This window comes from Schistocerca americana, chromosome 10, assembly GCF_021461395.2.
Source record: "Schistocerca americana isolate TAMUIC-IGC-003095 chromosome 10, iqSchAmer2.1, whole genome shotgun sequence".
NCBI lineage: Eukaryota > Metazoa > Arthropoda > Insecta > Orthoptera > Acrididae > Schistocerca > Schistocerca americana.
Window position 1 is genome coordinate 109,727,737 of NC_060128.1, and position 18,330 is coordinate 109,746,066.

The 18,330-nt window shown below is 39.5% G+C and overlaps 1 protein-coding gene across 2 annotated transcripts in view; it reads left to right on the forward strand.

The window, feature by feature from the left end:
- LOC124552683 (neurexin-4) overlaps positions 1-18,330 on the forward strand; it is a 174,111-nt gene that overhangs the window by 20,189 nt on the left and 135,592 nt on the right. The window lies entirely within an intron of this gene.

Below are 18,330 nucleotides of genomic sequence, written 5' to 3' on the forward strand. Positions count from 1 at the left end.
TTCAAAAGAATTGTAAATTCACTTATTTTATTGTATCTGGAAGTGTTGTTAATACTTGAGACACACAAGTAAATAAATGAAAAAAAAACATTAAATGTCATCCTAATTTATTATTTGTGGATAAGGGGTGAAAGAATAGTAAAAGTACTTTTAGTTTTACTTACATTCCTATCATGCACAAAATATATAAAAGACAACTTGATATGATAATGCTAATTTCATATATTGTATACAAATTTGATTTATAATTAGTCAGACATGACAGCTATTATTAATGGTGGCATGTCAATGACTGAAATATGTAGAAGACATTATAGAGGACATGGTGTCTAATTGACAGATGGGGAGAAAGCAGCATTGAGGTATAGCAGTCAAAAAGTTAATGCTTTTTGCATATATATTTATAGAAGTGGCCATGCAGTGGGTACGTATCGTCAAATTTCCAGTGATGATTGGCCAAATCTGTTGTCGCTCCCAAATTTCACTCAACTATCACCCCCAAATTTATGTTAAGTGAACAATGAAGGCAATGGTCCATGTTAAAAGTGAGTAGAAACTAAGGCCTAGTGAGGAAAAAACAATTTAAATCACATAGGCCTAACCAATATCAAACATTGTGACTGTTTCCCTCATGTCCTATCCTTTTCTTCTCCGTATTTCTGACTACACTTGAGCTCCGATGGTCTGTTTATTTCTAATCCCTAACTCATTTCATATTCATAATTATCACCTCTGCTGTAGTAGTTTTACCTCCATATTTCACTAATTCAGGGTAAACATAAAGTCACGATCCTTTCTCCTAAGTAATTGATGCATTTACATAATACAAACTTACATGAAGATGGTATCTGTTCTTTCGGACATGTCCAAAAGAACAGATACCGCTGGTGATTTTGCAGCTCTCAAAGAATGAAATTACAATGTAATCAAGATCTTTAGCTGCTTACAGGCGTTGATAAATATCAACGGGGACAGTTGAAAATGTGTGCCCCGACTGGGACTCAGACCTGGGATCTCCTGCTTACATGGCAGACGTTCTATCCATCTCAACCACTGAGGTCACAGAGGATAGTGCGACTGCAGTGACTTACCTCTGGCACACTCCCCGTGAGACCAACATTTTCAACTTACTGTGCACACACTACATTTGTAGTGCCCCTACTCACTACTCGCGGCAGTCTGTCTACCGATTCCCGTAAGAGTTCGGGCAATGTGAGTGCATCCCCATGGAAGAAGATCATTGGTCGGTTAGCCTTATCTATATGATGATGGTATCTGTTCTGTGACTGTGTTGTTAACTGATAAAATTTTCTTTTTTGATATATTTTGGTCATACATTGTTTAGGTATCTTATAACTGATTTTCAAACATAACTTCAAATATATTTCAGTCATTCTGGAATTTCATTAAGACTAAAGGCAGGCAGTACAAATTGCTGCCTCAGTTTTTTGTGAAGGGAAGTCTTGCCTCATTTATTGTGAAGGAAAATTCTAATAACTTTGTTTCAGTGCTTACATTCTTTAAACAATTTTGTGCAATTCTTTTGAATAATTTTTGCTGCAGCCTTAATAATTTCTATTGAAAACCATTCTTGGTGCCTTCCATTCTTCAGGCTGTGAATGGTTTTACCCACTTCATCTGCCATTATCTCCAGAATTTTGTTGTTTTCAATGTTTACTGCCTGTATTTTTGATTCAGTTTATGAAATATATGAACCTTGAAAGGCATCTTGGATTGTTGTCCAATTTGATCTGTTGTTACTTACTGTGCCATTTGCCATATTAACATGGGTTTCAGTTTTGTTTTCTTTTTAATTATGTTGTTTCAAATTCTTTGATCTTATCAATTTTTTTACATTCTCTCAAGGACATATCCCTATAGTTCTGTGTATTATATCATGTGACTGTTATCATGTTCTTGAAATTGTCGCCTTCTCTTTAGCATCTTACTTACCTTGTTCTATTTAAGATTTTCCTTTCATGTAATTTCTTTGTGTCTACATATTTTGCTGTGTAAGCAAATTGTTCATTTTGTCTATGCCTGTATAATTATATATCTAAAAACAAAAGATGATGTAACTTACCAAACGAAAGCGTTTCCATGTTGATAGACACACACAAAATTCAAGCTTTCACAACCAACAGTTGCTCCATCAGGAAAGAGGGAAGGAGAGGGAAAGACGAAAGGATGTGGGTTTTAAGGGAGAGGGTAAGGAGTCATTCCAATCCCGGGAGCGGAAAGACTTACCTTAGGGGGAAAAAGGACAGGTATACACTCGCGCGCGCGGGCGCGCGCGCGCGCACACACACACACACACACACACACACACACACACACACACACACACACACACACACATTCCCACATAGAAAGCTTCACAGTGTAGGCAGGTCAGTTGGTAAATCATGTGGGTGCTTTCACACGTGGCTCTGACCAGCAACAAACTGTCCATTCACATGAATGGACACAGGCAGACAGTGTTTGTTGGTAATGAGGATCACCCTGTGGCTAAACATGCCTTGGTGCACGGCCAGCACATCTTGGCACAGTGTTAAACCGTCCGGGTTATCTGGGTACTTCCCACTAACACTAACCTGTCAGAACTCCGAAGATGGGAACTTGCCCTTCAGTATATCCTCTCTTCCCATTATCCACCAGGCCTCAACCTCCGTTAATTTCAAGTTGCCGCTGCTCATACTTCACCTGTCATTCAACAACATCTTTGCTCTGTACTTCCGCCTCGACTGACATCTCTACCCAAACTCTTTGCCTAACAAATGTTCGCTTGTGTCTGTGTATGTGCGGATGGATGTGTGTGTGTGTGTGTGTGTGTGTGTGTGTGTGTGTGTGTGTGTGTGTGTGTGTGTGTGTGTGTGTGTGTGTGTGTGCGTGTGCACGCGCGCGCGAGTGTATACCTGTCCTTTTTTCCCCCCTAAGATAAGTCTTTCCGCTCCCAGGATTGGAATGACTCCTTACCCTCTTCCTTAAAACCCACATCCTTTAGTCTTTCCTTCTCCTTCCCTCTTTCCTGATGAAGCAACCGTTGGTTGTGAAAGCTTGAATTTTGTGTGTATGTTTGTGTTTGTTTGTGTGTCTATCAACATGTCAGCGCTTTCGTTTGGTAAGTTACATAATCTTTGTGTTTAGATATATTTTTCCCACGTGGAATGTTTCCCTCTATTATATTCATATCTGTATAATTATATGTAAATATAGCAAAGGAAAATTCATCTGAGAAAACTAATAAATTATGAGACAGAATCACTGTCCAGTGCCTTCAGGAGGCAAAACATTTATGGCCAGCAGTTCTGTCTCAGTATTTATTAATGTACAGAAACATGCACAGATTATACACACATAAGTATGAGATTTCAGAACTCTTCCAAGAGAAAGTCTTGGTATTTCAGACCACATGAATTCATGACCAACTGTCTACAAAGTAAGTTCACTATCTCCAAACCTAATACAGTGAAAATGCTTTACATTTCAAAAGTTGCGTATCTTGGGGAGGAGGGGAATCCATTCTTCATTTGTTTCTTCCCTTTTAATGTAATTACAGTCATCACCATCAGTGCCACCATGATCACTGCAATTATGACTTCAAACCCAATATTCACTGTATCGCTGAATTTACTGTTATTGTATTGCGTGAGTATATCCTTAATGATTGGTGTTTGAATTGTATTATTGGCACTGAATAACATATCTAGCATATTTGTTTTAATCTCTTCAAAATTATGAAGCCTGTGCTTGTGTTGAGATTATGTGCCCATGGGATCTCCTTTTGTGGAATGTGTAGCTGAAATATTTCAGTTCTGCCACATCCATAACTGTTGGTAAAACACATTAATGCTTATGATGTTGCAGTGGATGTTTAATGTGTGTATAAGTCATCACAGTACTGCAGCTATCATGAAAAAACAAGTTAGATTACTTTGAGCCATTGAAGTGTTCACACGAACATCATAGTGTAGGTAAGATGATGCCCTAGAGCCAATGACATCTGAAAAATATTAACCATTTGTAGTCATTGTTTTTATTTCATATATCATCTGCTGGAGCCAACACAGTTAATTGATTTTTTGTGGAGAAATATCAGTGTGTTCCTAAACAAGGTGGATTTCTGCCGGCTTCCCCCCCCCCCCCCCCCCCCCTCCTCCTCCTTCTTCTTCTTCATCATCATCATCATCATCATTTCTTCCTACTCTCCACACTGCTATAAAATATGTTTGCACTTTCATATGTACCTAAAGTAACAATGCACAATTCATCCAGAGTGTGAACAGTGGTGCTCCAAAATTCTGTTTCAGAGCTCAGAAAAATTAAAAAGAATAATAAAAGGAATAGTGTTTGGGAACAGGAAGTACTTCATAAAAGAAATATTACCTACACTTTGAGTGAAACTGTTTTGATGTTATTTAATGGTTAAGCGAGTTACAGACATATAAGCTTGAATGCAGTATTGTCAAGGATTTAAGAAATTGGCATTTGTTATTTAAATTTTTGTAATGTGGTAGTTTGAAGTTCTGTGGTGCTATTTATTCCTCTAACCAGATGTGTAATGGTGTAGTTTTTATAGTTTAGTTAGACGCACTACATTGGTATGAAAGAACTAGTGTATAATAAAGCATTAAAAACAAGTCAACAAATGTTATTTCAGACAAGAAATAATTGTCTTCTCTAGAATAGAAATAGAAAGATAAAAAACTTATCAAATCGTGGTAGAATAGTGGATATGTACAAAACTTGATAGATCTTATAGATTTTGGAAACTGGTGTTGATTTGTGTGGCAAACAATGGGAAATGTATCAGAAATAATCTAGGTTTCAGGGATTCGGTCATGACCCACCGCATGCTCAGAGTGAAATAACTAAGACACAAATTTCCACCTGTAGCTATATCATTCCTGTCATATGCCATGTTTGCAAGGCAAATAGGGAGAACCACTTAATGCATACCTATGTGCTGTTACAGCTGTTAAACAAGAAGTTTCTGGGTGTGTGTATTGATGAGAAATTGAGTGGGAAGAAACACATTTGAGGATCTGCTGAAAGAATGAGGTTCAGCTATTTATGCTAGTAGGGTTATTGCAAATTTTGGTTATAAACGTATCAGTAAATTAGCCTACTACGCCTGTTTTCATTCACTTCTTTCATTTGGCATCATATTTTATGATAATTCGTCATTAAGAGAGTGTAATCAGAATAATAGCTGGAGCACACCCACGATCACTTTGCAGACATTTATTTAAGGAAATCAGGATATTCACAGTACCTTTGCAATACATATATTCACTAATGAAATTTGTTATTGATAACCCATCCCATTTCAAAAATAATAGTGAAGTGCATAGCTACAAAACTGGAAGAATGGATGATCTTCACTATTCTGGGTTAAATCTGACTTTGGCACCGAAAGGGGTGAATTATGCTGCCACAGAAATCTTTGGTCATTTGACAAATAGCATTAAAATTCTGACAGATAGCTGACCATCATTTAAAAACCAATTAAAAGAATTTCTGAATCTCAGTAGTTGAATTTTTCGATATGAACTAGTAACTGCCTAAAACTAAAATAAAATTATTAATTATATTGTTTGAAGAAAATTTATGTTAAACTGACACATTCTACATCATTACGAAATGTTGTATTCGTGATCTATGGAACAAGTATTAATGAAGTGTAAGTTTGGGGGTAGTGTATGTGTTGCTTGACTAATGATGCAATTGCAGCAACAAATGATTTCAGATATGGAAAAATTATAACAGGCGAAGAGTGTGTATGAGAAGGGGAGAGATGAGGAATAGAGATGTAAATGAGAGACAGATCTCCGTGCCACCCTTTCACACTCATCATCATTTGTCTTCTACTCCTCTTTAAAAAGAATCTTTGCCAAATTTATTTGGCTACGTTTCTCAAGTTTATATTTTATTTCCTGCTGTCATTTCTGGTTTTGTTAATTCTAATCACTGTTGACTTATGTCTGTTTTTTTAGTCCATATTTCTCTTGTCATCACTCCTGATGTTACTTTCCCTTATCTCCTGTCTGGCTGCCTACCTTCTTTCCCATTTTTAATTTCTACATTTATCAAATATCCTGTTTTACTCACAATTTTATCAGTTACCTTTTCTATTAATCTCTCTCACTGGGTTCATTGGTTTGATGACCTTTTTGCTAATTCCTCATAAACTGTTGTTGGGTTTTCTCTCCTTTCTGCCAGAGAAAACCGATTTGCCTAAGCAAATGAATCTGTCAGCTGGTATATATGTTAATCAGATCTGCTGCTTTCTGCTAAGTAGACAACATTGAATGGGTTGGATGGGAGTAGTTTCATTTTAGACTATTGATTTCTTTACAGAATACCTTTCAGTAATTCATTATACAACTATAAGCCATTAAAGAGGATTATAAAAGTAAGGATAGGAGTTGCTTTAGAAAAGGCAAGGTGTCAGGAGGGAACACCGAAGCTGGTAGCCCATGATATTTGAATGGACCTGTCGAGTTTTCCTACTTGCTTGTAGCTGTGTGCGAACCATTTTTCCGTCCCTCATGCGTATGCCGTCCGGCTACGACTTCCCTCACGCAGGTCCCGGTAGCTGGAGCCCGGCGACAAACACGTACACTGAGTCGCTGAGTATCGACCTGCGCAGCAGGTGGCAGGTGCAGGCCATCGAAACCCAGGGCCGGGCAGGCACGCGCAACGACTTCGTCGAGGAGTTCCTCGTCCAGTATTCGGACGATGGCGAAACGTGGAGGACTTACACTGACGAGACGGGAGAGCCGCAGGTGAACATGTGTTGTGTGACGTCCCAGACTGTCGTTACACTGCCACTAGTGTGAAGGTCGCACGTCGTTGGCGACGACCGCTTACACGAGCGCTAGTGGTAATGTAGTGGACAGAGTACATTGTATTTTACTTATGAATTTTTAGTGCAAATCCAGTAATCGTACTTTCCAAATACACTTTAGATAAATAACAATGGATGGCAGTTTGTTATGTAATGAGTGACACTTTGATTCTGGTTTATGTTTTTAAATCTGTACACACACACACACACACACACACACACACACGGGTCTGGTGTGGGTGTAGGAGAGCCACGGAGTGGGCAAAGGAAGGATCAGTAAGGGCAGCCATTAGGAAAAGTTGTGTAGGTGTACCCAGGGAAACTTGGGGCCTCCAAGACAAATGCAGGGTGTCCCAGGAAGAATGCTCAGTATTCCGGCATATGACAGGAATGATCATTTGAAGCAAAATTGTCTTGCAGACATGGGCTGTAAAATGCATACTTTAAGAGCTATGAGCACTTCATTTTCAATATTGTGAAACACATCTCTTCTGCTAATAAAGTTCTCATAGATCTTGATGTATCCATTTTAGAGCCCATGTTTACTAGACTATTTTGCTTCGAATGATCATTCCTGTCATAGTTCTGCGCATATTGACAATTCCTCCTGTACACCCTGTATATTTGTTTGACATGTCATATTTCTCTCTTATCTTTCATGGCTATGTGATATTTATTTATTGATGTATAAACAACCATTGCATATTTGTTGCCAGACATGAGGTAAAAACTGAGTTTAAATTTGGTTATTTGTTATGGAATATAGCATGGATTGGGTTGCATTCAGAAACTGGTTGTACAGTTTGACATGGCATATAATGTTGGGAATATGTAGATGAAGAATGTTCTCATCTAATGTTCATGTAATGTATAGTAACCCCTGGACACACACACACACACACACACACATTGATGACAGTCTGGTGATCAGAAAATCCCAGCGCCACAACCCCATTTCACTTATGAAAATTATTTGGAATTTAAAAAAAATTCATTCCTTCTTGTGAAGCTGTCAGTGCTGTTGAAGTTTCTTGTTCTCAGCATCTCATGTATGTATGAATCCTGCATATCTTTTTGACCAAGTCTTGTTTTTGTACTTCCTTGTATATTAAGAGTTATTTGCTCATTAGTGTCTCATTTCTGACAGAAGATACTGTTTATTTGTTTAATTTTAAGTGACAAATGCCATCAACTGTCTAAACAGTTTAGCTTGTATTCAAACTGGTGTACGTTCTGAGGCATAGGTCCCATGCCATGCCTTCAGTTTTCTGTTGGAACCAACCCGAGTTTTACAGATGGTTGATAGAATTTGTTTACTTAAAGTTGTATCTTAATTTTGTACAAACAAGAAGAGTCACTTTTGGATAGAGTGAAAAGCCAGTTTCTTTTATTTCATTTCCATTGAGAGTATTGCAATGAATTCTTCAGCTTTAGTCCCACCTTTTCATGCTGAAGACAGTGCTACATGATAGGTCACAGAAATTCTAGTGCTCATTGTTGTCAAAAAGAGGGAACAAAAGAATACAAAATTTCATTGATTTGAAAATCTGGAGGCTTCTAGCCACATTTAATAAAGACATGTATTCAACATTACTGTTAATTATAAGTCAATGCAAAGTGTGCTGCTGTTTGGTCACTGATGTACATATCTGCAACTTTGCATGCAATGTGCTGTGTGGTGGTTGCAGTTTCTTGGCCCAGATTCCTCAACAGGACATTAACACAGCTTTCACTGCACTTTGACTAACATCATTTTTTGCACCTAGTTTCTGTTATAACACATGCGATTTTCAAGGATTTTTAATGTGTACTGTGTTTTTTCTAATGCTTAATTAATAACACCACTGCACCTGTGCTGTGTGACTAACATGAATGTGATTAACATGCTTTGAGGTAACATACAAGGATACCTGCAAAACTACTCCATGTTGAAAGAGCTTTTTTTACAGATACCATTTTATTAAGTTTTTCTTCTAGTTCAACAGAGCTGTCAAAAGTGCTTTCATGGTAAGTACACCATTTAGAAATGTGTTGCCATCTTTGTCAATGAATGAACAGAATTTGTCATTAATTGAAGGTTTTGTTATGGTGGAAACATGTACATGATTTTATGCAACCTTTCTGCCTGAGTAACTGCTTTAGTGATAGCAGTGGAAGCGACCTAATAACACCTAGCTCATTTATTGCGAAAAAAGTCATCACAGTGGAAGCCCAGTTCAGTCGACCGACATTTTGTGTGAAGTTGTAGTCCATTGTTAAGAGATCATTTATGGTACAGATACTGTGCATAAACATTGATACTAGTTTTTAAGGAATTGTAGTTCCACTGAGGCTGTATGTTGTTTGGCTTTACTCACTACCATTTGCCAGTTTCAAGAAAAGTAATTGTAACATATACCTAGTAACATATCAATGGTCATACATTAAGATATGAACAAGCTGAAACATTCTGGTTATAATGTCACAGGTATCCAGGATGCTCTTCTCCTTTTGTGAGGATAGTGAAAGAAGGTGTTAATTTGTTAGGCATCAGGACGCAAGGGAATTCCTGAAAATGAAGTCAATACTGCAGCATTGGAGGCATGTGTGGTACATGATGTTATCCAGTGTGTGTACCCCTCTGTGTACCGTAATGTTATTGTTGGAATAGTCTGCAATGTGTCTGCAGAACAAAGATTGGCTGGGATTGGTGGATAAGAAGTTGAGATCGGTAAAAGCAATTGTACAGGGTCTACCCCAAAAGATTCAAGAGTAATTGTTTCTAAAAAGAATTGTTGCTAAAATGCAAAACTTCCTTCCGTATCTACACATTGCTCCCACCCCTTTGCCTAGTCTTGCATGGTCTTTCTGGGAGGGTTCAACAGGAACCTCGCATTGAAACCCTTTTACCCTCTCCGAAAACCTGCACCCAATTTTTCTGCACCCTCGGAAACAGAAAGAAGTTGAGTGGGGCCAAGTCAGGGCTGTATTATGAGTGAGGCAGCGTTGTGGCCACACCATTCCTGGCTAGACACCATTGCACAATGAGGACGTTGTGGCCCAGAGCATTGTCTCAGTGGAAAATCCATTTGTTCACTATGTCATTGTTGAAGCATTTCACACTACCCTGCAACTAGATAGGGACTTGAGTGTAAAGCTGATCATTAACTTTTAATCACACCTTTGGAGTGAAAAAGACAATGTGCAATGTGTTAACCTCAACAAGGTGGACCTTCTTTGGCCGAGGTGAATTTTTCGTGTACCACTTACTGCATTTATTTTCCGATTCATTATTGTACTCAAAAATCCTGTGTGTCGTCACGTGTCACAACTCTTCCCAAAAGATTAGGGTGCCGAAAGCGGCATTCAAACAACTTGCAACACTTCAGCACACTAATTTCCTTCTGTTCATCAGTCAGCACTTGTGGGACCGTCTTTGCGCACACCTTTCTTGTCTCTAAATTTGTCTCAAAAAATGTGTTAAACTTCTAATTTCAGCACATTGCAATTGTATACTATTATTGTTACTCAGGTGTCGATATCCATTCCAAACTCTCTGCACATTCTACACATATGTGCTCGGGATGTTGACGGACACCCAAAGTGCTAATTGTAGACTTTTTCTCGGCCTTCCTGGAAAATCTTGTGAGATTCGTAAACTCTTGACTGGGACACAGCTTCCCCCCCCCCCCCCCCCTCCCCCCTGAATGCTTCCTGAAATAGGCCCACCATTTCAGCTCCCAATTTTGTGAGTTAAACAAGAAATTTGATTGCGTGTCACTGCTCGATTAAATGTAGCCCTCTGTGTCTTGAGACATCATCAAAATACACACTGTGGGGAAAGAGTCCTCAGTATTATCACTGCCCAGAGGCGACTGGCCAAGTTGCATTCGCTACGTGATCCCTTCTCACTACTATTACCACTGCAGGCCGCATTTTTCTAGCTCTTGTGGTTGACTAGAGAGTTTTATTCTCGAAACTTTTGGGACAAACTCTGTAAGTTCATGGCACAATTCCTGGCCGGTAGGGGTGATGTGTCGTAGAGTATATAGTAGCCAACTGACAGGGTTTCCCACCCATACTCAGACGTGAGGATGCTCCAGTTTGTTATACATTTGTCATACTTCCCTTTGTCGTCCGCAACAGAAGGAAGTCCAGTGGTGTCACGCCAGAGTCGTACGGCGAGTGAGGTGACGTTGCCACACCATGTCCGACTAGAAACCCTTGCACGACGAGGGCTCTGTGGCTCAGAGCCACACTTTGGGTGTATTTTATATTGTGACAGCAGCACCTAAGCCAGTTTATTAACAGATCTGCTGTCAATTTTAAGTGCTGCTGAGACGAATTTGTGTTGTCAGTCCTTCCATCTAAACTGCATCAAAGGAAAATTCACTCAAGAAAACTGTAAAGTTGTGAGACAGAATTGCTGGCCAGTACTTACTTCAGGATGCAAAATATCAGTACTGTGGACAGTCCCATATAAAAGTACAGCACACTGTCCAAGTTGTGTATTTCTATGAGTACGTGGCAGCACTGCTGATATTTCATCTCTTGAAGGTAAATGATGGCCAGCCGTAATGTCTCATAATTTTATAGCTTCCACCTAAACCGTTATGTGAGAGATTTTAGTGTGTTTGTTGGGGGGATAGTAGTCTCAGCAAGCTATTATGTAAGTGATCAGTAAGCCGAAACATTGCAGACTTTTTCTGTCTTTTATAGTCCTGTGTTTGTATTTGCACCTGTGATCTAGAGGTAGCATCTTTGATTAGTAATGAAAATGTCATTGGTCCCGGGTTCAACCCCCCCCCCCCCCCCCACCCCACACACACACACACACACACACACACACACACACACACAGCTTAAATTTTAATTAATAATCAACATTGGCAGCCGAAGACTTCTGTCATAAGAAGTCACCCTCACTCTGCCAACGGCCTTGTCAAAGAGGGCGAAGGAACAGACAGAGGTTTAGGGCACACTCTTGTCCTAGGGAAACTGCCCCTAATGGCAGAAGAATCAGCAATGATCAACGGCATGAGGATGCAGGAGGCACTGCAGTAAAGACATGGAACATGTATCCACAGGAGATGTGGCCTGTAAATGAAAAAGTGTCATGATGATCTCTCCATTGGCAAAAGATTCCGGAATAGTCCCCCATTCAGATCTCCGGGAGGGGACTGCCAAGGGGGATGATACCATGAGAAAAATATTCAATAACTAATGAAATAATAATGTTCTAAGAGTCGGGGCATGGGATGTCAGAAGCTTGAATGTGGTAGGGAAGCTAGAAATTCTGAAAAGGGAAAAACAAAGGCTTACACTAGAGATAGTAGGGGTGAATGAAGTGAAATGGAAAGAAGCCAAGGATTTCTGGTCAGATGAGTATAGGGTGATATCAACAGCAGCAGAAAATGGCATACAGGAGGTTACATGCACAGCTTCATCACTATCAAAGGGAAGTCCTGGAAGGTGTACTTTAAATTTCAGTAAGAGATTAAATCAGTTCGGCCTTGTTGGGGACTGTATGGATTATGCTCAGTGACAGTGAACTTGAGGCATCAGATTATCGTGAATGTCATAACGCTCGTGTGTGGTCTGGCATTTTCCTGCTAGAGCAGAGGGTACACCATATGTGGACAAACTCTTCAAATTCATGCTTTCAGTTTTCAGAAGTATTATAGCACAATTTCTCATGCACTGCGAATTGCATTCCACATCACTGTGTAACACCCTATCATTTGGAGCCCTTTTGTGGCAGAGGGTTGCAGCTTATCTCAGCAAAGTGAAACAGTCAGTGGAGTAATATGCACAACATGTAATTCCTCAACTGATATTGAGAACAGAATAAAAGATTCAGAGGCATTACTTTTCAATATCTCAGTATTGATCCGTGCTGTATTATGTATACGATCGATGATATATTTGGATGATACTTTGAATTTTTTCTTTATTTGTGCCTTCGTGTATGATCTGTCAGTAGCGTACTGTTGTTGAAGAAACTGCTCCGTGTAACTGAGTGTGAGTGATTTGCCAAGTAAATGCAAAAGCGTGTGCCGTCACATCACTTTGTTATTGCTCGTTAAGCTTCTTTCCGTGTTTAATAGCAATTCTCAAGTCAAGGTTTCAGTTGATGGAAATGGACAATCTTTTCACAGTGAAAGAAATTGTTGCTCACTTGAAAGTAGTGTATGAAAGAGGAGATTTGTTTTTGAGACTGACAGTTATCAACCACTGCATCAGTCACCAATCCTCTGCAAATCTTCCTGGATTTCTCTACATTTTCAGGTGCAGTAATCTTCCTGTAGACAACAGCATTGTCTGTGGAATGCCTCAGGGAACATCAAACACACCAGTTATGCAGTATTTCATTCTTTTGCAGTTACATAAAATTTACACCATATTGTATGTTTTTTGACTTATTTGGTATTCCTTTACTCCACCTTTTTTGTGAATAATAATAATAATAATAATAATAATAATAATTTTGTGTGGCTCAATGACCAAGTACATAGTCTTTCAATCTTACACTACTTCGGTGACTTGTGTGTCCGTAACCTACCCCAGCTATCCAGTTGGGAAAAGGGGGCCTATAGCTTAATGTGCAATCCAAACTGAATGTTGTTTCTGGCAATACCCACATCACTAAGAGGTGAATGCTAAATTGAAACGCAGGCTGAAAAATCCGTGGTCCGATCGGAATTCGATCCTGCAATCTTTCGGGTTCCAGGCAAGTGACTTTTGCTGCTGGATCACCATGCCCGACATGATGAAGGATTGAAAATTAGTCATTCCTATAGTGGGTGCACTTATTTCTCGGAGTCCAGTATGCCAGCTGATGAAAATCTGGAAAATTAGAAAGTCATGTATATGGTATAGATTCTTCAATTATAATTTGCATTATTGTGTGTACATTTAGGTATTATGTTTTTATTGCTATGATTTTTGTACTCCTCTTGTAGTGTACTTATGACTGTATGTCATATTGGTTTTCACTTTGTATTTAGATATTACTCATCATATATATCCATTTTTATTAGGTGCACAAGAAAATGATCATTGGGTTGAAACTGGTCAGTAGTGGTTAATGAAGCATTCCATTCAAATAATATACAGCCTTAGCAGAACGGTATTATTTCTTTCAATCAGTGTCTGATGGCTGTGGCCCCCAAGCACAAGGAAAAAATTATATTAGTGTTGAAACTTCCTGGACTGTGCTGGACTGAGACTCGAACTCAGGACTTTCATTCTGCAAACATCCCCCAGGCTGTGGCTAAGCCATGTCCATTGGAACCCAACTACTGGTATCACTACGCAAGTACAGTAGAAGTCAGCCACACTTGTTTGTTACTAGGTTTTTGGCTGCAGTGTATTGGCCATCACCGAACATCTTAAAAATGCCAACGGTTGTGAGCAAAATAACAAAATAAAAATACTTTCATTTTACAAAAATGTCAAAAGATCTTCATGGGCAAAAACTGAAAGAACCTTACCACCAGTCTAATGGAGCCACTGAGTGTTATATTACTACCTAATAGGTACATGTCAAACAATTTTAGTGCTATCTAAACATGCAGCAGCTGAACATTAAATACAGTAGCCCCAAGTCCTGCCCATAGAGTCTTACGCAGCCTTCAGGAAGGCTTCTCCATGTGCATAATAGAATGTAAATATTCAGTCATCGTAAAGTATCATTCAAATTTAGAAACACCTGCAGTACACACAAATTCTGTATTAGCACTAAACGAAATACAAAGGTATTCAGCAATATGCCAATTGGTATAATGACAGCCACAAATGTTACAGTTTATGATGTACATCATGGTTGTCCAAATAAACATGACAGTATGTCACAAACAAAATTTTTTACAATTGGTTCACCAAGGTACAAAATGTTAATGTGGCATGTTTTGAGAAAATGTGACTTAGTGATGAATTCATACTTAATCTAGTCATCATCTGACTCACAATATCTGCTACTCCTCTCTCCTCCTCTTCTCTTCTTTTACATTCCTCTCAGCTCTCTCTGTCATACTAGTTTGTTCTTGTGAATATCCCTTCCCTCATTCATTAACTCTTGCCTCGTGATCTTCGAGCATTCGCTAGATATGTCCAAACCACTTAAGCTGTTGCTTTTGGACATTCTTCTCCATAGGCTTTGCACATAATTTTTTCTGATTCTGTCCTTCCTAGTCTAATTTTCTATTTTTACTTACTATATGGATTCACAGCCATAGGTCATTGTTGAGATGTAGTTGAGCAGTATACAGCTAACTTTTTCCCTTTCAGTATCTTCCTCTCTTGCTGAGGAACTTCTCTCTAACTGCATTGAACAGATGGCTTACTGTCCCAACTGTTTCCATTTATTTCATTTTCCATCTTTCCATTACTGCTTATGATGGAGACCAAGTGCTTAAAATTTACAAGCCATTTCTGGTAGTTGTCTTTCAACTGTGGTGTTATACCTTTCTTCCCTTTAGTGAATAATCACATTTTTCCCCATATTTACTTCCATTCCAGGTGTATGTTACATTTTGAAGAAGTGCAAAACATTGATGAATTTGTAAAAACCTTTACATAAAAATTTTAAGTTTGAGGTTTCAGTCATTTTGCATTGACATGGGCATGCAGAAGGTGTGATGCTGCTCTTCCAATTTCAGTTGCGCATTCAGTTTCAAGTAGTGTCACAATAGGGAAGACAGTTCACAATTCTGAATTAATGCAACTGAATACCACAACTACGAGGGCGGTTCAGAAAGTAACCTCCGATTGGTCACAGTGCGGGTTGTGGGGGGAGTAGCGACGCCATCTGTGCGTTCACGCACTCAACAGGTCAGTCGGCATCAAGCCGTGGTCGAGTGAACATCGTACCTGCGCTAGTTTAGTTTTTGTGGCAATTTGAAATGTGTGCTGCAATAGAAAACCCCACCAAATGTGAAGTGCGTGCTGTCATAAGGTTTTTTACAGCCAAAGGATATTCTGCAGCAGCTATTCATCGTGAGCTTTGTGCCGTGTACGGACGAAGAGTTATGAGTGAAGGAGTTGTCCGTGAATGGGTACGTTTATTTAAAAGTGGACGAGAAAATGTTCATGATGAAGAGAGGAGTGGTAGACCATCATTGGTGACTGACGAACTCGTTCAGACAGTTGATGCAAAAGTTCGTGAAAATCGACGTTTCTCAATGTCGGAGTTGTCTACTGGTTTTCCACAGATTTCTAAGACTCTCTTGTACGAGATAGTGACAGCAAGATTGGGTTACCATAAGTTCTGTGCACGATGGGTGCCCAAAATTCTTACCGACCACCACAAAACTCAAAGAATGGCCTCTGCATTAGACTTTCTGTCACGTTATGAGGACGAAGGAGAACCATTGTTAAACAGAATCGTGACCGGTGACGAAACCTGGATTAAGTACGTGAACCCTGAGACAAAAGAACAATCAAAGATGTGGGCACATTCAAATTTGCCTACCAAACCAAGAAAAGCCTCGCAAGATTTTTCTGCCAGAAAACTGATGGCAACGGTGTTTTGGGATGCCAACGGGGTGTTGTTGGTTGAATTCATGGAACGTGCTACGACCATTAATCAAGACGTGTACTGTGAAACAATAAAAGTTACGACGGGCTATACAGAACAAACGCCGTGGTATGCTGACTTCCGGTATCGTTTTTTTGCACGATAACGCCCGTCCTCACTCTGCTCGCAGAACAACGGCCCTTCTTGAGTCCTTCAAGTGGGACGTTATCAACCATCCACCTTACAGCCCAGACCTGGCGCCAAGTGATTATCACCTCTTCATGCATTTGAAGAAATGGCTCGGGTCACAGCGGTTTGATGACGACGAAGAGCTCAAAGATGCGGTCACAAGCTGGCTCCAGGCACAAGCGGGTGATTTTTATGCAGAAGGAATTTCAAAGCTTGTGAAGAGATACGATAAGTGCCTCAATCGCTATGGAGACTATGTAGAAAAATAGTGCAAAGATGTAGTTGTAAGATGTATATATTAAAATCTTTTTATTTAACTTGGTGTATTTTTTTAAATCAACCGGAGGTTACTTTCTGAACGGCCCTCGTACAATCCAGTAAAGCATTTTTTTTAAGCGTTCTTTGTTTGCATGTAGGGCTTTTATGTACGTGTATTCCACCTACTAGTAATACATTTGATTTTACTGTCTTTGTAATGTATTGATTTTATTTCTTTTAGCTCTGTATCACACTTGGGTGATCATTGAATTATGACCACTTTACTAATATTTAAATAAGACCGTATGGTGTTTTTTTCCCCCTCCTCTTGAATCATTGCATGACCTTGTTTTGTGTGCTGTTGGGTCTCAATTTGTACACAGTGGAATTGAAACAGAGGCAGAACGAAGGAATTTATAAGCTCTTGATAAAAGACATACTATAAAGAGCTGGAGTGATTCTTCTATTTCAAAGCTCTGAAGTTGTATGGTTTTATGGGCTTAAAGAAGTCATACAATACTGCCTAGAACTTAATATTTGCTTGGAGGGGGGACAATTTTTTTTAAAGGGTCGAAGGATGGCTGTAAAAACGAGGCCACAGGTAGATTATTAGTATTTACCAACAGTTGTAGCACTTCGGAAAAGGTGACCACACAAGACACCAATGGTCAGTCATTAGATATCCATCATGTCTCCTGCTCCTTACAGTGATAGCCATAAATGAACCGTGCATTGCCCTATGAACGTGCCTGTTGTACTGTTGGTGTCATGGTCATCAACTGAAATTGCAAAACAGCTGCACACGTTGCCATTTTATCAGAAGTTTTCTTGATTTGATGGATACCTACTCTCACAGTTTAATGTGCAGAGCACTGGCACGCAAAGAAACTGTGCGTGAATCATTGTGCCAACTCTTGACCAGGTACACCGGCCGCTGTATCTGCGGTTTATAGGAAAATACTGGCCCAGCTCTGCACCTTGGAAATCCAACAAGAGCCACAAAACTCTGCTGTTTTATCACATTCACCCATGGGCTGCATAAACAAATTTTGCTTGGAAAATATGGACTGCCGCATTACCCCAGTAAAGAACATGCATCAGAAGGTCGTTCAGTAATGTTATTTTGTTTTCAAGTAAAGTTGATACTTTTGGATCAACAATATTATGGAAAGGACATACTGCTGCTCGCCATAAAGATGACATATTAAGCTGCAGACAGGCACGACGAAAAGAGAGTTACACATTGAGCTTTCAGCCAAAGCCTTCTTCAGAAAGGGGGCGCACACACACACACACACACACACACACACACACACACACACACACACACACACACACGAGACCGCTATATCCAGCTGCTCCAGATGCAACTCACTCATATGACTGCAATATCAGGCAGCTGAAACCACTTTCAGTTGCCTGAGACTGCAGGTGTGTGTGTGTGTGTGTGTGTGTGTGTGTGTGTGTGTGTGTGTGTGTGTGTGTTGACGAAGGCCTTATTAGCTGAAAGCTTTATTTGTGACAGTCTTTTTGTTGT